Source organism: Microtus oregoni, unplaced genomic scaffold, assembly GCF_018167655.1.
Source record: "Microtus oregoni isolate MIOR12 unplaced genomic scaffold, Mior012 000021F_ref0000039, whole genome shotgun sequence".
Lineage (NCBI taxonomy): Eukaryota > Metazoa > Chordata > Mammalia > Rodentia > Cricetidae > Microtus > Microtus oregoni.
Window position 1 is genome coordinate 18934284 of NW_024543080.1, and position 22321 is coordinate 18956604.

Below are 22321 nucleotides of genomic sequence, written 5' to 3' on the forward strand. Positions count from 1 at the left end.
TAAGACAACACAACAGGAAATTCTGGACATGACAGAGACGCCTGACTGTCTAAGTCTCCTTTCTGCTGCAACAAAATACTCCAACAAACAGCAACATAAGAGTGAAGCAGTTCGTTTAGCTCACAGTTTCAGATTACACCCGGCCATGGCAGGGAAGTCACAGCTTGGGGGAGCCTGTCACAGCGTGGGGGAGCCTGTCACAGCGTGGGGGAGCCCACCACAACACACTCAGAAGCAGAGAATGATTAAAACATTCATGTGTTAACTCTCCCCACTTCCACACTGTCCTGAATCCGTGGCCTAGAGAAACAGTACCACCCACAGCGGACAGGTCTTCCCGTACCAGCTGACCTAATTAAGGGCACAGGTGAGGCCAGAGTCTTGCCTTCCAGTCAATTCTAGTTCTGTCAAGTTGACAGTTACTAACAGCTGCCATGCCTGTGTGCAACTCTCCAACCATAAGACACCCGCTACTCCTTAGGGTGTTTCTTGGTGCATCCCCTCACACACGCTCATTGGAGGACCCATCTTCTTGTAGTCTGATGCCACTGTGTATATCTTTCCAATTCTTATACTTTTTCTTTAAAAAAACCAGGTAAAACAGAGGACTTCTCAAGTCGCATGCAACCAGAGCCTCAACGCTCACCAGCGTGCTTAGAATAAAGATGGCAGAGAGACTCTGAGGTATGACTAAGTGGTACAGTGCTTTTGTAGTGTGTCTGAGGCCCTGGCCTTCATCCTCAGCATTGAGAAAAGGAGAGAGAATAAGGGTTGGGCAAACTGGAACTCAGATGCTTTGTAGGTCAGCATGTGAAATTATGTAGCCACTTTGGAAAAACAGGTTGGCAATTTCTCATATTTTTGGTTTTGTTTTCTATTTTTTTGGGAGTGGTACTAAGAACTGAACCTATGGCCTCACACATGCCAGGTAAGTGCTCTACCGTTGAGCTGTAACCCCAGGAATTTCTCATTATGTTAAACAGAGAGGTCCAAGTGGCCCAGCAGGTCTGTTCCTAACTGTGGATCAAGGGACTGAAAACCAGAGCCACATAATATTTTATCCCCAAGTGTTCACAGCATTATTTATAACTGCATCAAAGTGAACACAGAAACGGTGACGCGGCTCAAGTTAAAGGTGCTGGCCATGGGGACAGGTGACTGATGTTCAGTTCCTGGATGCTGCACCCCATCCTCAGGGTTTGCACAGTGCCATGCGCTTCCGCACACATACATAAAATAAATAAATACAAGAACGGTGAAAACAACTTATCTTCACTAACTGACGGACAGAAAAGTGATAGGATTTTCTTGTGAAGTGAAAATGAGCCAAACCCCATACCGTCTACAGCATATGTAAAACATGAAGTCAAAACAGGCCAGTGGTCATGAAAGGTTGCATACCAATATAACGTATCAGTTTCATGGAGTCTATGCGATATCGGGAATATGAGAATCTATCGAGACAGAAATGTTTGTCAAGGGTTAGGGTAAGGGAAGAACAAGGAATGAAGACGGATGACTTCGTTCTCAAATTAGACAGTGATACACACACGGCTGTAGTTATGAAAACACAATAAATTGTGCACTGCAAATGGGTGAGTTTTATGGTATGTGAATTACACCACAATAAAACTTTGTTAAAGGAAAAAATTGAAAATATAGATGGGAGAAAAGCTCATTCTCTTTCATAATAAGCTAGGAAGCAGCAATGGAGCGGTAGGAATCGAGACCTTGCTTCTAGGCACTGTCTCTAACACCAGCAACTTCCAATGAATGCCTTCTCGTCAACTGCGAGAGGACATAGCTGTGGTGTGTTCCACAATAGTGTGTGCCCATTCCTGCCCTCAAAGTTGTGTGAACACTTCCACGCACACAAACAGCCATGCACAAATCATCAGAGCATAAGAAGAAACAGAAGCACAGCCCTTATATCATATATACCATTGCTTAGATTTTATATCCAACCCTGAAACTTCTGTAAGAAGAAAAAGCACAAGCCAGGCACAGTGGTGCACACTTGAAGCCCCAGCACTTGAGAGTCTGGGTGAGGCTGAGAGATAGGTTAGCCTGGGCTATACAAAGAGCCTCTGTCAAAAGACAGAGGGAAAGAGAGGGTAAGGGAGGGTAGGAGAGAGAACCCCTAATTACTGAATGGAATTACACACATTCATGCCCATATTTCAAGGTGAAGGAAGACAATCTTCATCTTCTCTCACAAGGTAAACGCCATTTCAGACAGAGGAGCAAAGACTGGACACAAACATTCATTCCGGTCACCATAGGAAACCAGTGATTTTCTGCCCTTGAAACACACACATTATCCTTCTGAAGAGAGACTGTGCACCTCAGGTGTCCATCACTGTTATCTCGCAACAGCTCAATTTTCTCTTTTCCTGGATTATCATAAGTTTACCCTAGTACAAAAATGTTAGAATATAATTCTTATCCCCCAAAGAAGCAAGGCCTTTGGTTCTCGGGAGTCGTGAGAGCACTTTTCATTCAGGTAGCATCAACAGAAGGGTCCATCTAAAGGTCGTACAGGTCTGACAAGGTAATAAGGACGGCAAACGTGAGACAGACAGAATACACAGACTCAGTGAGCATGTTCCAGGTGAGGACAGTCATTCTCTTGTCTCTCCTGAGACCCTGCCAGCCCCCAAATCACCTGAGACCCCCTGGGCTACAACATCACTCAGAACTGACCAGCAGACTCGTCTTCACCAGACAAGAAGTGTGAGTGTTCAAGAGAAGAAGAGGGCCTGGAAACACTTCAATTTTTCTCCCGGGACCACCACCTGGAAGCAGCTGCAGCTTCCAATGTGTCTTGGAAATGCAGGCTACAAAGGGGAAGATAATTGTGCAGCTACTTGGCTAGGAAATTCACGGCTTTGAACATGGACAGGGACCTGATCAAGAGAGGAAGCTGAAGGTTGTGGACCAAGCACAGCAGGGAACAAGGATGTGCACTGAGGCAGGGGTGGGGTGGGGGAAGTGTGGGGATCGGGGAAGAGCTGGGCTGATGCCCTGAGCATGGGTCCTGAAGAGCCCCGGGTGCAGAAAGAACAGAAATACAGCTGGACCAGGAAGACAGAGGGTCTGGGGTCCGAAACCAAGGGATTCTCCATTCTCTTTGTGTACCTAAGGAAATCACAATTGACTCCTAAACCTCTGGCTCTCAATTTCCCTATCTGTAGAAAAAAAGCTATTACTGATCATCATATAATTTACTAACCTACAGTGTAGTAGCCTAAGCCAGGATGCGCATTTATGTTATCTTACTAATTAACCCTCTCTAGTTCCAACCTGCTGGGACAAGAGTCAGCTTCTCCTCGTCCACCCCCCTTCTCCACTCCCATTCCTTTCCCATTCCTAATTATAATTTCTCCTTTGATCTGATGTGATTTCTCTTTGGAGACAGGGGGAGGAAGCTAGAGACATCTTCATCATTCCCCCACAGTATTCTGGCCCCTTTCTGCTGCCGTACTCAACCAGATGAAGCCCCCCCCCCCTTGTCCTTTCCTCCCCTAATATGAAATGATCCCTGGGTGAAGTCATCTGAGGTTAGCACTGAGAAGTCTGGCCTAGATCTATTTTGTACCTTAATGGTAACGTTTGATCCAAGGCAGTCTCCATACATAAAAACTGTATTCACGTGTATGTGTGTGTATATATCTTCACATGCATAAAATTTATAGCCTAAAATAAGACTATATCCTTGTAACCAAGCAACTGACACTTACCCAATCATTGCAATGGAACCTCCAGCCAATAAGAGGCTAACAGTTGCCAAATTATGACCAAATAAGGCAAATGCCCACTGCAGCCAATGAGGTTGCTTTTGTGTGCATCGCTTCATTTGCTCTGGCTATCAATACAAGCTGCTCCTGAGCCGCAGAGGGGCATTCAGAACAAGCTCCAGTTTGAGACGCTGCCCAGTTCTAGAATCTTCGTTCTTCAAGTAAGTTTTGTTAAAATTAACCTCAGAAGATTTTCAACAGGAAGGAATAAGCATGGCGCATCTTAAAAGAAAGTTCTTAACTCAGCACGCACACCCTTAGATACTCTGAGAACAGCTCTGCTTCCTCCCAGACTTCCGTCAGAATAAGCTCACAGGCTGGTCTTCCTAAGACCCCCCCCCCCACACACACACATACACATACTCACTCGCTCAGCGTCAGCACTCAGGAGAGCCCAGGATTCGCTCCATGGGAGTTTTGTCTCTAGACATTCTCCCTATGACTGTACCCACTCTGCCTTATTGCAAACACTACCTCTGCACCAATGACTTCAAGTCTCTCTCTAGCCCTGATCATTTCACCCAAATCCAAACTCACTCAGGATTTTACCACCTCCATATCAGCGTCTGCTAGGTTCCTGCTCAGTCTCCTGTGCACCACAACAAAGGACCACACAGCCACGTGGATGGAAAGAGTAGAAGGGTAGTCGTCACACTTGAGAGGTGCAACAGCGTCCATCTCCTCCAAAGCTCCTAGGAAAGCCCTTCCTCGCCTCCTTCAGTTCCTCCCGCTCCTGGCTGCTTTTGTCTTGGAGTAGTATAAACTCCAAATCCTGTGTATCTGCACACAGGCCTCTGTGCCTCTCTGGGTCCTTTTCTTGTATGACGACACTCACCTTTGGATTTAAGGCTCAACCAAAGTCCAAGATAATCTCCATGATCCTCAACTAAGTACTGACCTTAGCATCTTGACCTGTTTCTAGTTAACAACAAAATACACTGGCAATTAGCAACCAAATGAAAGGGTTCATTTTAGCTCGAAGATCGAAGCGTAGTCCATCACGGCAGGAAAGTCATGGCATGAGGAGCTTGATGCAGCCGGTCACATCATAGTCACAATCAGGAAACAGAGGGGTGGATGCTGCTCCAGCTCCCTTCCTAGATTTTATATAGTCCATGACCCCCACTATGACAGGAATGGTGCCATTCACAGAGGGTAGCCCAACTGAAGCGACCAAGGCAATTCCCCAAAGACATGCCCCAAAGCTCTTCTTCCAGGTGGTTCTAGGTTCTGTCAAGTTGACAACTAACACCAACCATGGCAACTCCACCCCTTATCACTTCACACCCAAACACGTCACTTTTAAGCCACACTATTGCACCTTTGGTCCCCCCATCCTTAACAACACACCATTTTAAAAGTTCCAAGTCAACTGTGAGCGCCTATAAAGTAGAAAACACGTTACGTATTTCTGCCATACCACGGCACAACATAAAACATTCCATTCCATAAGAGAAAAGTGGAGGCATAGCAGAGAAAGATGAAAACAAGACCAACACTAGACAGGGAAAACAAAACCCTGCTACTCCATGTCCAGCATCCAGAGCTTGCAATGTAATTAACTGAGCTCCAAAGGGCTTGAGCAGCCCCACACCTCCAGGAAAAATTAAATAGTGTGTCATGCATAGTTTGTAACAACAACAATAACTATTCCTACCTGACCATGAGTCCAGCAGCAATCAAGTCAGGACAGCATCCAATCAGTCTGACAATACAATGGCCTAAGCCATATCTCACTGAGGTTGTAAGATGAACTGAGGAGTCAGGACTCACTCTCTTGTATAAGCATGAGGAAAAGACCAAGGCACCTCAACCCACTAGCAAGCAACTACAGAAGCGAGGAGAAGGGAGCATGGAAAGTAACGGTCCTCTGTGTGATCACAAAGGGCCATGTCAGCAGGCTCCAGAAGCCTGTGTCTTTCCCAAGGACTCAGAGCTCTCATCCTCCTGCACACGGATTGTCTCCCGCATCTGTTGCCCAGCAACCACCTGGTCATCCCTGAATCTGGGTACCAACCTTGGATGACTCTAGTCATCCTATGCAACTGTGGACAGACCGTGTCCAGACGAGACTGCCAAAGAGTACTGTGTTCTGGGGGTGGGTGTCGCTGTCATTTTCGGTGAATCTGGGCAAGGTAGTGTCAGTTCAAGATGAGAACAGAAAGCTGGATGGGGAACCATGGAAAATGTAAAGGACGAATCTTGGGCCATGCTTAAAATGTGTGAGTGAATGAGAGGAAGAAAAATAGAATGGTATCTCACAGAGAAAGTAAGTGCCCCCCGTGTGTGTGTCTCTCTATGTGTAGTATGGGTGTGTGTGTGTGTGTGTGTGTGTGTGTGTGTGTGTGTGTTGACACAGGAAAACTAAAGATATTTATATTAAGAAAGAAAAGAACTGGAAAGAAGTGAGTAGAGTCTAAAAACATATGCCAAAGAAGTTTTGCAATGCTCTATAACCACTTGAAGACTAGAGTCTCCCATCTGCCACCACCATGTCTCTGCAAGGACATGTCAGCAAGCAGTGCCATCCCTGAAATTGTCAATGACCCTCACTCACTTAAAACATTAGAATTAAATCCAAAGGACTGTTTACTAAAACCACACACCACACCACCCCGGTGCAATTTCTCCTGCTGTCACCCTTGAAAACAAGTTCCTGCGGATCCATACGGAGAGTTCGGCTTAACTCAAAGTTTCACAGATTACAGGAAAATATCCTTTGCCAGATGGAGAGAGTTAGCAAAATATACACGGGTGCTTTCTCCTGTGGTCCTAAGTGCAAGCTTTCGCATGTAGTACAGACATTTTCCCCATTTAGACGGAGAAAATTCAGTAAATCAGCTTCAGGTTAGAATCAGTGATTCGAGTCAACATGGCATCATCTAGGGGATGACTGAAACCCCCTGGGAAGATGGGAACAGTGACACTTAATCCTGACGCCAGAAAGCGAACCAGCGCTGGCTGCCCACGGCGCTGCTGGACAGCTTTTCTCTTGCCAGCATGTGTTAAGGGAACAGTAGAACTCGATCCAGGGCAAACGGACATTAAAGCTGGGGCGGGGTGGCCAGGGACAGCGGAGGGTCTGTGCGTGATAAGGAAGGTCAGCAGACTAAAAACAGCAAGAAGGAAGTCATGGAAGTTCTGGAAAGCAACAGAGAGGAAAACACATCCCATGTCACTCAGTGTCGGAAGCCATGAATGCAGGAAGCACCACATCTCAAAGGACTCACCCATGGCTTTGCCCCACCAACTTCCAGGGAGGAACAGCCGTACACTCACAGGTAGCCTAAATCCAGGAGGGGACTCAGACATTGGGTTCATCTCAGCACCTGCATCAAACACTGCAATATTCCTGTTTCTCGGAAAAGGTCAGTGCACGTTTGCTGACGGCTTTTTTTTTTTCAGAAATCTCCTTTCAACTTCATAAAGATTCTTGTAAAGAAAACAGAATGAACAGAAAGCCAGGATGGGACATCTACCCCTTGATTGGCATCTAGATACATAAACAAGTTTTATAACTCACCAGCAAAGAAAAACAGAAGAAACAGAGGCAGCAGAAGCAGAAAGAAGAAGAAACAAGGATGAAAAAAAAGAGGAAGGGAGGGAGAGAGGGAAGAAGGGAAGAAAGGAGGGAGGGAGGAAGGAAAATCTAATTCAAAAAATAGGATTTAACAGACATTTCTCCAAACAGGATGCACTGATGGCAAATAATCACATAAAAGGGAGATTCAAAAGCATTAAATTTGTTGATGTACAAATCCAAAGCAAAATGAGATTTCAGTTCCCATTCATCAGGATGGCAAAAGGCGTCAAAAGGCAGAAAATAGCAAGTATTGGTGAAGAAAGGGAGAAGCTAGAATCCTCATCCATTGCTAGTAGGAACTAAAACGATGCAGTTACCTTGAGAATTAGTTTGGAAAGCTCTCAAAAAGTCAAATAGAATTGGCATGTGGTTCAGCATTGCACCCTTGGGTATATCCAAAGAGTAGCAAGTAGGATGCAGCCACTGCACACCGTCTCCGCAGCACCAATGTCAAGGTGGCCAAACACTCACCATCAGATAGATGCATAGTTCTGAAGAGATGAATGGATTTTCATCTGTTATATACATTCAGTAGTATCATATGTACTGACAAGAAGGAAAGCCTGATACTACTACAACATGAATGAACCCTGAAAAGACGTGAAATTAATAAACAAAACCCCAAATGCAAATATTGTACAATCCCATTAATATGAAATATCCAAAATAGCTGGGCGATGATAGTGGTGGTAGTGACACACACTTTTAATCCCAACACTTGGGAGGCAGAGGTAGGTGGATCTCTGAGTTCAAGACCAGCTTGGTCTACAAAGTGACAGATAGTGTCTGCCTAGGACAGCCAGAGATACACAGATAGATCATGTCAAAAGAAAAAAAAAGAGAGGGGAAGGGAGGGAGAGAAAAAAAGAGAGAGAGAAAGAGACAAAAAGAAGGAAAGGAGGAAGGGAGGGAGGGAGGGAGGGAGGGAGGGAGGGAGGGAGAAGAGTGAGCCGGAATAGGCCAAGTCCTAGGGATGGGCCAGCGAGCCTAAGGGATATCACACAATTGCAGTAAATACACGAGAGACCTGGCCTCCAACAAAGTGGAAGAAGAAGAAAGCTGACACTAGAAAGTTGTCCTCCGACCTCCAGAAATGAGCCACCCGTCCCCACAGTATCTACACACAACTGGGGCTAGGCGTTTCCAATCTTTAATTCTGAATGGACTAAATGCCAATGAGCCACACATTTAAAGTAGCTCGAATGGTGTTCTGTTAAAACAGCTCACCGCAATGTGGAAATTTTTTTGAACATTTGAAGAAAAGAAACCAGAATACTGGACCACAAATGCGATAAGCAAACCAGCTCCAGACATAATGTGTGAGTGAGGTGTCCATGCAGAACGGCCTTCCTCATGTCCCTCCCTCTTCCTTCCTTGTCCTTGGTATTTTCTACACAAGATAACTAAGCATTCCGAGGAAGACAGATGCATGCAAAAATCAGATGAGAATTTGACTTTAAAAATATAAAACATGGTCTGACAAGGCTCGGCAGGATGAGGTAATGTGGAGTGGGGGCTAGAATCAACAGCAGGCTGAGCCAAAGGCCCAGAAGGTTCCTATCTTCAGCAGAAGCACCAGAAGTACATTTGCAAGCCCTGCGTGTGTAAGCCACTCAGCTGCCTTGTGGCTATCTAAGGGATGAGGGGAGTTAAATAATTCACACGGGCTGCTTTCACTGGCTGTGAAGTTCTATCCAAGGAAAGAAAGCATCAGGGCCCGGCTTCCATGCCAGCCAAGGTCGGGGTGGGCTACTTCTGCACACACGCTACCAAGCTAGCTTCCCAATACTGCAAGGGGACACACGAGAAATCAACTTAAAATGTAGTTCAGCGAACCAAATATCTCCCATCAAAAACTAGTCTTTGTGCCCAGTGGTGGGTGGTGGTGCACGCCTTCAATCCCGGCACTCGGGAGGCAGAGGCAGGTGGATCTCTGAGTTCAAAGCCAGCCTGGTCTACAGTGTGAGTTCCAGGATAGCTAGGGGTACACAAAGAACACCAAAATCAACCAACAACAAAAGACCTAACCATTGCTGTTGTTTTGTTCTGTTTGGAGATTTGGGCACTGAGGATTGAACCCAGGACCTCATCCATGCTAAGCGGTCACCCTACCACTGGGCTACGATCCCAGCACCAGAACGAGCCACCCATAAGCACATCCTTCCACTTCTGCTCAACTCTTTCACATCACCAATGACAACGGCGCCGAAGACAAAGGCTTGTACTCTTCAGCCTTTTCACTTGATTTGAGAAGAATCATCTGTAGACTAAATTAAGACCTCAGGCTAGACCCTGCTTATTAATGATTCTTTAAAAAAAAAAACAAACCCATAATGACAGTGTAATGATTATAACCATTAGAGCAGTCTCCAAAGATGTATTCCAGTTGTAATTAAAACGGGATTGTCCCAAGGCTCCCGCTTCATTTTAATTTATATTAAAATATCTTAGGCAGGCTCTGCGATACATGGAACAACCACCTAAAATCCTAAGTAAGTAAAAACCACTTAGCATCTTCCCCTTTTGCAAGGCTTGGGGTGAACAACATCCCAGGGATCACGATGCGCCATCCAAACGTGTTTTCTTTCCACAGCACTAACGACGGCCATCTGTATGTAGGGACGCCATTTGCAGCATGGGCTAAGCAAAGACTCTGCCCACCAGAGGCCATATTGGTGTATCTAAACAAAACCGTATGAGAATTTACTTCAGATGGATTGATCAGTGTTGAAGAGGCTGAACTCCCGTGGCTTTTCACCTAATTAGACTTAGGCTTTTAAGTTTGAAAGAGATTCCCAATATCCCCATGGCTGCTTCTACGTCATTCAGTCCTTTCGGGGCTATTCTTTCTAGGAAGGGCCGAGCAGTTGAAGGCACTCACCTGGCCTCACCCCCTTGACGACGTTCACGAGGCCGTTCACGACCTGCCAGCATACTACAGATACAGGACAGATGCACCACCGATTCCTGTGTACTGTCCCTCTCTTGCAACAGAGTATTATCTTCACAGTGCCGGTCCCATGCCCAAATGCTCACAACAGTGCTGGGCACAGAGAAAGCTGCAGTTGGGTCAGCCAGCCGGATAACTCTTGCCTCGCCCTTCCCCTCCATGTGAGATATTTGCAGTCCGTGGGCATAAAGTGACATGTCCAAGGTACTGAGGGCAGTGAGAGGCAACGCTGGGCCTCAGCACCAGGCCTCTTTCACCCGTTCTTACAAAGTGGGTATGCCCACTTTACTTCGAGCCTTGGCGCCCCCCCCCCAGGAGCTGTTGCTCAGTCCGATCCTGTTGTTGTCACAAAAGTTCATAGCCTGAGTAACTTATGATAAATTTATTTGTCATCGCTCTGGAGGCTGGAAGTACAAGATCAGGTGCTTGTAGGGTTGGTGTCCTGTAAGTGATGGCTTCCTGGTTTATAGTGCCTTCTCACCATGTCCCATGTAAGCTGTGTTCCCCAGCTTGGCTAGACCTCTCTGTCCTCTTTCTACTTGTTAGATTTCCACCCGTCCTTCAAGACCCTGCTCAAATGTCTCTTCCTCCATGAGCTTCCTCCCACTCTTTTCCTCATTCTACCCTCCTTCCCCAGAAACATTACTCCCTTCTCACACCACGGTGACCTTGTAAGCCCCACCCTGTCTGTCTTCAGCGGCCAAGTGTGAGGTCTTTTACATTAGCTATTGACTCCACAGTGTCCAGAACAAACAGCGGGAGCAGCAGGAGAGAAGGGGACTCACAGGGGCAACCCCGCCTTTCCATGTCCAAAATGACTCCTGTTGCCAGATCAGTTCCCACCATCCCCGCTGACCATGGAAATGACCCACAGGGGAAGACTGCTTACTGCTAGGAAGAGCATTGTCACAAATACTAGCTGCGCATGTTACACTTAGCAAACCATCAGACACCTACCAGGATTCACTGTTCAACAACAACACAAAATGGGGGTCTCTCTCAAGTTAGAAACTTTGACAAGTGGCTGGAGAGATGGCTTAGTGGTTAAGAGCAGTGACTGCTCTTCCCGAGGACCAGGGTTGAATCCCCAGCATCCACATGGTAGCTCACAACTGTCTGGAACTCAAGTTTCAGGGGACCCGACACCCTCACACAGACATGCATGCATGCAATGTACATAAAATAAAATTATTTTTTAAAAAAAACTATGACAAATATAGTTGAGGTCTAGCATGTCACATCCATGAGATCTATCCCCAAACTGTCATTCTAGACACGCTATGCTAGGGTGCCCAGCACATTCACAGTAGATAGATTTGGATGGAAATGGCATTTTCATTAAACTTCATAACACAGGACACCGACACTCATTTTTCTTGTCCTAGGGTAACCATTTGGAAAGTGCCGCTCTGCTTCGTTTCTCCGTACCTAGAACCAAACAGAGTTATTTGGAATCAACGAAAAGCATAGAAAATAAGTTAGAAATATGCCCACATATCACGTGTGCCCCTTTAAATGCCTCTTCCCATTGCCCCTTTAAAGGACCGATTTGTGAATATTAGCAATGTCTGGCCTGTGAGTTTCAGTGGCGCGTCAGAGTTCCCTAACAAAACTGCTCTTCCATAGCTGTCCCTGGGAAGTAGATAACAAACTGACAGTCACTAGGAACTGCGCATGCGCCAGAAAGAAACACTAGACTTGACACCTCCCAGCATAGACATCTTTAAGATATTGATCATTGCCACATTAGAGCTGCCTACGACCCAAAGCACAGCTACTCTGTCCGCAGTTCACCTGTGACTAGCCACAAGAAGTACATGGTAAAGTGTCCACTTGAATGAGCACTCTCTCTTTTATTTTTATTATTGTGTGTATGTGTTCATGTTCATGTGTGTGTGTAAGACACATGTGCATATGTGTGTATAAGAAGGCCAGAAATCTCTGGACTGTAAGAGGCAGGCAGGCAGATTTCTGTGAGTTTGAGGCCAGCCTGGTCTACAAGAGCTAGTTCCAGGACAGGCTCCAAAGCTACAAAAAAAAAAAAGCCAGAAGCCAACACTGGGTGCCTTCTTTATCGCTTGTCACCTAATTGTCTAAAACACAGTCTCTCACTAAACTTAGAGCTCCTAAATTTGGCTCGATTGGCTGGCCAGTAAGTCCATTGCTCTACCTCCCCAGCCCTAGGATTAAAAGCATATGCCATTCATTATGCCTGGATTTTTTTACGTGTGTTGGAGACTACACTATGCACTTTAGCTGTCTCTCCAGACTCTAATTTCTAATATTTTAATACACTTTTCTCAGAACCAAATAAAGCTACGGGACCTCTGACCCATTTCAGAAGGTAAAACAGCCTAAATAACATTCTGAACACAATGAAACCATTCTGTCCTTGGAAGAGCGTGTGTAGAAAAATTAGCATAGTGTAACTAGCATCATATCTAACGTGCAATGGCCCCAGCACTTCTGACAGAGGACAACTGTATGCTTTAGACAATCCACTGCTCGTGCAGAGTTCCTGCTTTCCCGAGTGCCGGTCCTGCTATCAGGAGTGGTCCCAGCAATGCAGAGCTCAGCTCAGTTACTCAGCCTCTAATCAGAGGGGTTGGTCTAGACCAGTGAGACCTAGCTGAACTACAACACGGGCTATGTATACGATTATACATTTTCTAACGGGCACACTAAAAAACATAAAGATAGCCCAAATCAAGAATAATATTTTATCTAAATGATCATAGCCAAAACGTTACTATTCAATGTGTGATTAACATTCTGAAATTATTAACGACATATTTTTTTACAACCTTTCTCATGCCAACAAACAAGCGCATGTTTTAAACTGTCAGCATGTCTCCTGGGAACCCACGAGGCCATATGCCATAGCAGCAGTCTAAGCGGCCTTGGCTGTTTCTCCCAGCACTACAAGATACGCTCACAAGGAAGACAACAGGTTTACAGACCAGGGCACACGTAGAAATGCCATAAAGTAGTTCTCCAGACATTAGTAGCAAAAACCAGTGTTTTCTGTTTATTGCAACATTGTTCTTCTCAACTCAGTGGCTGTGTAAACCAGTAAACTGTTTGATATGCTACTTTAACCCCAACCCGACCCCGACCCGCCACTCCTACAAACCTTCAGGTATGTTAAGAACATTGGAAACAAGGTATCAGGGATGGCTGAATCAGTAAGACATCTCTTTAAAAAATAACAAAAACAAAAAAAAACCCACAAATAATAAAACGAGAGTTCAATAGGAATGACCAAGGAAAACGTCTGGTGATCATGCTATCATCCACACATTAAAATGACACTGGGAAATAAAAATTCCCACATGATCTACAGTCATTGCTCTAATTACTCAGCATCTACAGAGAGATCCCCTCGCCCTCCTCCCCACACCACACACACAGTATTGTTTATTAGTCCCTTTGTGAGCAGAGATCTGCCTCTGCCAGATGGCTGGTCTGGGATAAGACTACAATAAGCAATTGCAGAACAAAGCAACGCTAGCTGGCCTTCCCTGGAACTGAACCTATGACCCCGACCTCATTAACTCTAAGAAAGAGTTAACCCATCACAAACACGGAGTGGCAGGTGCATGATAAAAAAAGCCAGGAAACCCCACTGTGTCTGTCACTGGGACACCCAAAGAGAGAAAGGTCACTTAAGATGTATTACGTAAGAATTCCCCAGGGCAAAACAGATGCTTCCCTGATTTATATATCATGTGATGTGTATGTACGTGAAAACAGCACATGGTACCCCTCTATTATGTATACTTTGTATGTTTTATGCATCAGTTTAAATTTTAAATAAAATTTTGAGAATTTATTTCTTCAAAAACTTTTCAAAAATGAAGATCCTGAAACAGTGGTTTAGGGAGCCTGGGTCACACCAGTGTCTAGACAGCCCTGCTGGCCCTGTCACAGCATCCTTAAGGACACCAGCTGTGACCAATCCTCACTGGAGACCGAAAATGGTTAAGGTTTTCTCTTCTAACAGCAATCTCAGGATTGTGGTGGGTTTTTTTTCCTTTTATTTTCTCCCGAATGAGGAAAACACAAACAAATTATTACAAGAATAAACTTTCACTGATAATTTACTGACTCCAGCTTTTCCTAGACCTAACTAATTACCAAGTTTCCAAGCAACCCAGCTCTACGGGCTACCTGTCCCTGGGTCGCCCTTGGTGATGGCCAAACCCTCGCCGATGGAGCTGCTTGTTCCTCCCAGACCCAACCAGTATCTCTTGAACAAGCTGGTCCTCTTTTCTGCTCTCTTGGATTAACCCCCTTCACAGCTGCTACCTGCTTCTCGCGCCTATGCTAAACCCCTCTCTTTGGAGCCACTGACTTCTAACTTCCTCAAGTGTCTGGGAGATGCAATCCCTATGTCCTTTCCTCAGCCCGCATACTGAAACTTCCCCTCACTGGCATAGCGCATGTCCAACCCGTCCTATGGATCCGACCCGTCCTATGGATACACGGAAGGGCTGCCGAGGAGTGAGGCACTTTTGGAAATACTCTGTCTTGTCGGTGTGCTAACGAACATGCATTGAGGAATTTCCAAGGTATAAAAGCTTTTACATATGGTATTGTCCTATTTGGCTTCTTCAATATTTGCAGTAATGTCACTTTATCACTGGCTAGCTATGAAATATCTCTCTGACGCATCTTCTAATTTTATGCTTACATTCTTTAACATTGAGTTCCCCTTATGGATTAGGTGGTCTGCAACCTTGTACTTCTCATGTGTGTGAAAATCATACATCTAAACTTCAAATACACTGGGTGGTGGTGGCGCACGCCTTTCATCCCATCACTCGGGAGGCAGAGGCAGGCGGATCTCTGTGAGTTCGAGGCCAGCCTGGTCTACAAGAGCTAGTTCCAGGCCGGGTGATGGTGGCGCACGCCTTTAATCCCAGCACTCGGGAGGCAGAGGCAGGTGGATCTCTGTGAGTTCGAGGCCAGCCTGGTCTACAGAGCTAGTTCCAGGACAGGTCCCAAAGCCACAGAGAAACCCTGTCTCGAAAAACAAACAAACAAACAAAAAACAAAAAAAAAGAGAACTACTTCCAGAACAGGCCCCAAAGCTACAGAGAAACTCTATCTTGAAAAACCAAAAACAAATAAACAAACAAACTGAAAATACCCTCACTCTTATGCTTCTAAGTCATCCATACAAAAAAATACCCCAAATGATTCAGGGTCTAAGAATCCTCGCATCCAGAATGAAAGGAGTGAAACACAATGAGAGCCAAATGTATATGTCCCTAAACGTGCAAATCACAGCAACTGGGACCACCGCACAGCTAAGTTTCTGTTTTGTTGTTGTTGTTTTTGAGACAGGATTTCTCTGTGTAGTCCTGGCTGTCCATGAATTTGCTTTGTAGACCAGGCCAGCTTCCAACTTAGACATCTGTCTGCCTCTGCCTCTCAATTGCTGGGGCCAACCGTGTACACCACCATGTCCGACAGCTAAGGGTCTTAGTTCTCATAAAAATTATAACAGTTCATTAGGAGTCAGCATTAGAAAATGAAAGGAATAAATTAATAAAATAAGTAAAAAACCTTCATTGGTGAATGGGCCATGCCAGTTTGCCTGGACCACTACAATAATACACAGTTTCATTAGGTACAAAATAATTTTTATATAACTTGTGAGCATTTGCTTCTGTTTTGTTTGAGACAGGCCTTCCTATGTAGCGCAGGCTGCCCTTGAACTCCTGATCCCCCTGTCTTGGTCTCCTAAACGCTGGGGTTACAGGCATGTCCAGCTTGCAAAGTGATTTTTCTCATAGTCAACCTAAGGACAAAATTGAAGGTTTAACAATAAATACAAGTATTACATTCAGTTATACTAATCTCAGAAGAAAATGATGATTGACAAGCAGAAACACACACATTTCCCAAACGCATGTCATTAAGCTGCTTCTTCGAAGTACAACTATCTATACTAATTTTGATTTTTAAATTGTCAGCTTTGGGACCAGAGAGATGGCTCCACAGTTAGCATCCTGTGCTATTCCTGCAGGGGACCCAGCACCCAGGCCGGATGGCTCACACCCACCTGTAACCCCAGTTCCAGAGCAACCAGGGCCTTTAGCCTCTGCAGGCACCTACACTCATATGCATATACCCTCAAGGACACACATAAACATATATGTAATTTAAAAATTACATCAGGGTACTGGAGAGATAACTCAGTGATTAAGAATGCTTGCTGCTCTTCAGAGGATCTGAGTTCAGTTCCCAACATCCACGTGGGGTGGCTCACAACCATCTGTAATTCCAACCCCTGAGAATACAACCCTTCTTCTGGCCTCTTGGGCATCTGCACACACATGCATGCGTGCGCACACACACTTAAGCATGCTAGCACATGGCACGTAAGCCTTTAAAATTATAAGTTTTGATCAATTTAATTGAACAAACTGGCTAAGAGAAGGGTGGAGTGGCACATGCTTGCAATGCCAGCATCTGAGAGGCAGAATCAGGATGTTCAGTGTTTCAGGTCCAGCCTCAGTTACATAAAGATTCTAACCTGTGCTAAAGAGAATTTATCTCAAAAAAGGCAGCATTTTAATCAAGTTGCCTCTCCCCCTTTTTTTTGAGATAGCATCCCTCACGGGATCTGGAGTGCACCATCTGGGCTAGACTGGCTGACCAACAAGCCCTTGGGATTACCCCACTTCCACCCCTAGAGCTGGGGTGGAATCTATGCCACAATGCCCCGGCCTTTTATGTGGGTGATGGGGCATCACTCAAATCCCCAGGTCCACATAGCAAACACTTTACCCCTGAACTACCTTCCCAGCCCCCTAACAATACTGTTTAGAGCAGGAGAGTCCAAGAAACAAAATATATTAAAATTAAGTAATTACTAAAACATGAGAAATGTTGGTTTAAAACTGAAGTGTGTGTGTGTATGTGTGTGTGTGTGTGTGTGTGTGTGTGTGTGTATGCTCAATATACTATATATGTATAATAGTTGATGGTGATTTCTTCATGTACTGCCTAAAATTAATTCCTTTTACTGACTTGTTATTTTGAGAGCAATCAATACACTATAAAGTACCCTCTGTGGCTCTTTAGTCTTCATTTGTGCCTTAACAACGGTCGACATTCATTTGTGATGAAGCCTTTTATAGCTACACAGCTATTTTGTGTCTCTTCTGAAGATATATTAAACCTTTGAGCACTCAATAAAAATGACCAATTAATTGACTCTATCACAAAAACCTGAGAAGCTCCTCCAAACAGTTTACATTAAAGACTAGCCAAGTCGAAGAGAACTCCAGGTCTCCTGGGCAAGCTTTTGTCCCTATAACTAAGCTAAGAACGGACACTGAATGAGTCCCTCAAAGGAAGCTATACAACAAGCGCTGTGTTAGTCTAAATGTTGCCACCCAAATTTAGGGCTTTATTTAAGGAATAAAATGTCTACAGCAGTTACTGGGAAGGGACCCCAGGAGAGTAGGGGAGGTCAAGTGTAGGGGCAGGCTTCGGGGTCCAGCAGGTCTCAGTTTGAACCCCCACATCATTCCTCACTAACTTTGGGACCTTAGACAAGTTCATATAAAGCTCATCGAGTCTTAATTCAGTTATCAAAGGGAAACACAAGGCCTCCTGCTGGGAGGACTAAATTAGATAACACAAAGACTGCTTAGCATGGGCCCTTGACCATGAGAAATACTCAAAAATGTCAATTACAATAAAAAAAAAGGTATAAGAAACATGTATGTGTGGGAATGGGGGAAGACTGAGCTCCTGGAGACGAACTGGACAAGCACTTTACCTTGTGACCCTCTAACACTGGGTTTTTAATTGCAATTTAATATTCAAATTTCAACTGGGGTAAAGATTTGAAGGAAGAGTGTAGAGGCAGCAGCAGATTCTTTCCGCGTGCACTTAGCCCGCTTATCCTTTCCATTGGTGCTTTTGAAAGAACCAGAATCATTTACTGGATCTCAAGTAGCATCTTAAAACTCATATGGAAAACACATATGGGAAATCTGAACACGACTTCAAGAGTTTAGAAATGTTTCATTGGCCCTGGACATGGTGGTGTGTGCCTGTCTGTCATTCCAGCAGGTGAAAGGCTGAGACAGACTCAACTACAGGAACTCGCCTCCAAAGACCACAGATTGAGGGCATGACTCAGTGACAGGATGCTTGGTTAGCAACTGCAGGGTCCTACTCCCAATCCTCCAAAACTAAAAAAAGAGGCAAGGAATATATAACTATATATCATATACATACCTCACGCATGTGCGCGCGCACACACATACACTCAGTGTTTGTATAATAGGGAACAACAGACAATACACCTCTCCATTCAAAGCCACCCTTTTACCGTCTAATAATGAGAATAGAAATAAGCTCTCCTTGAGTGTTTAGCTTGTATTTGGTATTGTGCAAAGGGTGTGTGCATAGCAATCATTTCATTTGACCCTCACGAATGAAATGGACCTTCCCTCCAGGAAGAAGGATTCTTACAGAAGAAGAAACCGAGATTTTAAATTACTTGCCGCAACAAAGGGCTTGTTACCAGGAACAGCCAGTTTCAAATTCAGTCCCCCAATTCAAAACCCTTGTCTAACATTTATCCAGGATGTAGACGTCTCACAAAGCTTAAACTAGAGTGTCACGTTCTGGGGGTGCTGCATATCTCAGAGGAGATCGTGATTCGGGGGCCAAAGCAGCAGGGCATGCGACCCAGCTTCTGCCCCTGGAAGGGCTGTGTTAGTAGCAAGAGTTGGCAAGTCATTTAATCCCACTGTGTCTGGATTTCCTTACCTACAAATTGGAATGATAATATCTGCCCTGTCTTTGCCCAAGAAGACTGTGAAATAAACACATTTAACAAGTGAAATGCCCGACTGTCCTCCTCAGCTATAGGAAAGCCTACCGAGTCAGCCTGGAAGGCCCCATTCTTCAAGAATATGCATATCAACTATGAGTGTAGAAGTAGGTGCCGGGCCTTTATAAGATATGCGTGGAAATACTTTTCAGTTCTTTGTACATAGTAGGTCCCCAGGAAATGCTCAGGTAAGCCAGCTGCACCTGCATGCATACTATTTCATTCGCATTTTATTTATCACTAGCTTATTCTTTCCACTGCTAACCTGAATATGACTCGGTGCCCTACATGGACTGCCCCTCAGCAGACGCCCTCAATCCCGGCATTCCAGAGGTGGAAGCAGAAGGCTCAGGAGTTCAAGGCCATTCTTGGCTACCACGAGTTCAAAGCCAGCCAGGGCTAAATGAGACTCTGCAAGCGTGAGGCCCTGAATTTGGACCCTCAGTTCACATGTAAAAGCCATACATGTTGAGACGATGCTGGGGGGCAGGGCATTGGCCTGCCAGTCCAGCCAAACTGATGAGCATCAGGTTCAGTTCAGTGAGAGACCCTGTCTCAAATTACAAAGTGGAGAATAATGGAGAAAATCAAACTACGAGCCTCTACAGGCTGCACACATGTGAGTGAACACACGTGCATGAATGCACACGCACACACACATGAGTACATACATGCACAAGCATACATAACAATGGACAAGAATTGTTACAAAATTGCATAAGAAAAAAACATAAAAATGCAGCCTTTTTTTTCACCTAGCAGTAATAACGTACACTATTACGATGCTTTGTAGTTTATGAAAAACTATATAATTTCATTTTTCATACCAATTACCTAAGTCTATCATGTCAGCATCATTATCTTTCTGGCTCCAAATTCAGTGTTCTGTTTACACTCTAAAGTCTTGAAAGTTTCTCAGTTGTTACAGGTGACTCTAAACAAAAACTTTGGAGTGAAATTCAACTAATCAATAGGCAATACCTAGATGGTTTAATTGCAGGGTTCTCCCCCGCCCCACACTTTTGTGAGTTAACATAATCCATAATACAACCACATAACTTATCCAAGATACATTTTCAAATGTTTCTTTTTAAAACTGCCATTGAATTTCCTTCTTCTTGCAGGCAATTTTCTCTTGGAAAATAGGGAGAAAAGAAAGAAGAAAAGAAAACCGAGCCAGGCTTCTCTCAAGTCGTTAAAGGCGGTGGCCGTGAAGGTGCCCTCTCTTTGTTGACTCTTTGAAAATTACTCAAAATTGATCACTGTATACAGATGCCCGAGCCGCAAACAATGCCAAATGACCGTTAGACATTTTATTATATAATAAAACAACTACTGCTGGTAATTTTTACGGGGCAACATTGATTTAACGGACAACTTAATGAATTGCTCATCTGCCACAAGGATATCTACTAAAACCTTTCACTAAAATTGTCTTATCCTTTGTATTCCAACCACTCCCCTTCCAGCACTGCCAACTCCACACACACACACACACACACACACACACACACACACCCCTACACACCCAATGCCAGATCAGCTTCCCAGCCATTATTCGTAAAACCATATTAAAATTTCACAACACATGGTCACTGTTACTAGGTTTTCTCCCCCTCCCCCTACGCTGAATCAATGCCTTAAAATATACATTCTCCCTTGAAATCCACAATTCAGAAAAGCATTGCGATGTCTAGCGTGTGAAAACATTTAACATAAAATTCAAATGTCTGCTCTTGGCTGACACTCTGGTTCTTTTAAAGAGCCATACCCCACCCACCGCATCCACGGGATTAGAGGTCCAATCTTGCCACCACAGAGCTCTGCAAGAAAGGGCGGTTATAGCAGCGGGGAAACCCATCGCGATGGGAAAAGATAAGGCGAGCCCATTTCACGCCCCGGCGGCGTGCGGTCCCGGACTCCAGCCCTGGGAGGGAAACCTTTGTTCGCCTCTGCCATCAAACTGGTGGCTCATCAGAACTGGGGCAACAAGAGTTTGTGCGCATCGGTTCGGCAGAGGTTAAACAAAGCAATGCAGCCTGGGGACCCGGCTGAGCGGGTCCGCGTCCCTGCTCCTGGCTGCCGAGGTCCGGCTCCGCGCCGGGGACTCGAGAACCGGACAAGGCGCGGGAAGGGGTGCAAGACTGAGCGGGTCCCACGCTCTCGGCAAGTTCCCGGGGTGCAGCCCGTCTGCAGGTTCCTCGTGGGGACCCACGGGCGCGCACGCTCCGCACAGGTCCGGAGGACACGGACCGCGCCGCGAATGGGGTCGCCGCTCCAAGACCTCCGCCAGCTTCCCGAGCCCACGCCCCGGGCAAGGTCGGAGTCTCGCCGGGGCCCGACCTGAGGAAGAAGCCACCAGCTGCCCATTGTCTGTTCCCGCGACCGAGGGGCGCTCACCTGCGGTTTCACCGGGCGCCAACGGTGCAGGGAGTGATGACCGACGACGCGCGTCCCGGGAATGTCCCAGCCCGCCGAGCCTCCGCAGCAGCAGCCCCAGCAGCGCGGCCAGCTCTCAGGCGCCCGCGGCCTCCATTGCTCTCCCCGCCGCTGCCACCGCGCGGCACTGCGCGCCCAGCCCCGCGCGCCGTGGTCACATGCTCCGCCCGCGCCTCGCCTCGGCCGCTCGGACCCGCGCCCGCCCCGCCCGGGGACCGCCGTGCAGCCCGCCGAGCAGCCCGCCGAGCTCGAATGGCGCGCTGCGGAAGGTTCCGCACCGACCCGAAACCAGGAGTTAGTCCAGGGCACCGTGCGGGAAGTACCATTACCCTCTCCGCTGCGGGAACGGTCAGACCGGGGACTGAGGGCAAGGGTCGAGGTGCACCTTGCAAGGGGCAAGACGCCAAGACCATCAGTGACCACCCCATCGGGACGCCAAGTCAGGCCCAGGATACTTGCATGAACTAGTCACTAACTCGTGACCTAGACCTTTGAGGGGTTTCGCGCCTCACGGTGCTAATGGATCTGGGACTCCCGAGTCGTACAAGTGGAAAGATGTCCCTCCAGAGATAGAAAAGCTAAATTGCATTGTTGAGTTTCAGAGCATCTGGACACAGAGACATTGGTCATCATTGTCCCTACTCATAATAAAATTAAATATTGACTTTGATACCTTAAGGAGAATCATC

General features: G+C 45.9%; 1 protein-coding gene across 3 annotated transcripts in view; it reads right to left on the minus strand.

The window, feature by feature from the left end:
• Positions 1-21741, minus strand: part of Cracd (capping protein inhibiting regulator of actin dynamics) — a 215374-nt gene extending 193633 nt beyond the window's left edge. For 2 of the 3 annotated variants that reach the window (XM_041671339.1, XM_041671336.1), the window contains exon 1: positions 21594-21741. The gene's annotated coding sequence lies outside the window, so the exon portion shown is untranslated. The remainder of the gene's footprint in view (positions 1-21593) is intronic. The other variant, XM_041671340.1, reaches the window with a different exon arrangement.
• Between the last annotated feature and the right edge of the window lie 580 nt (positions 21742-22321).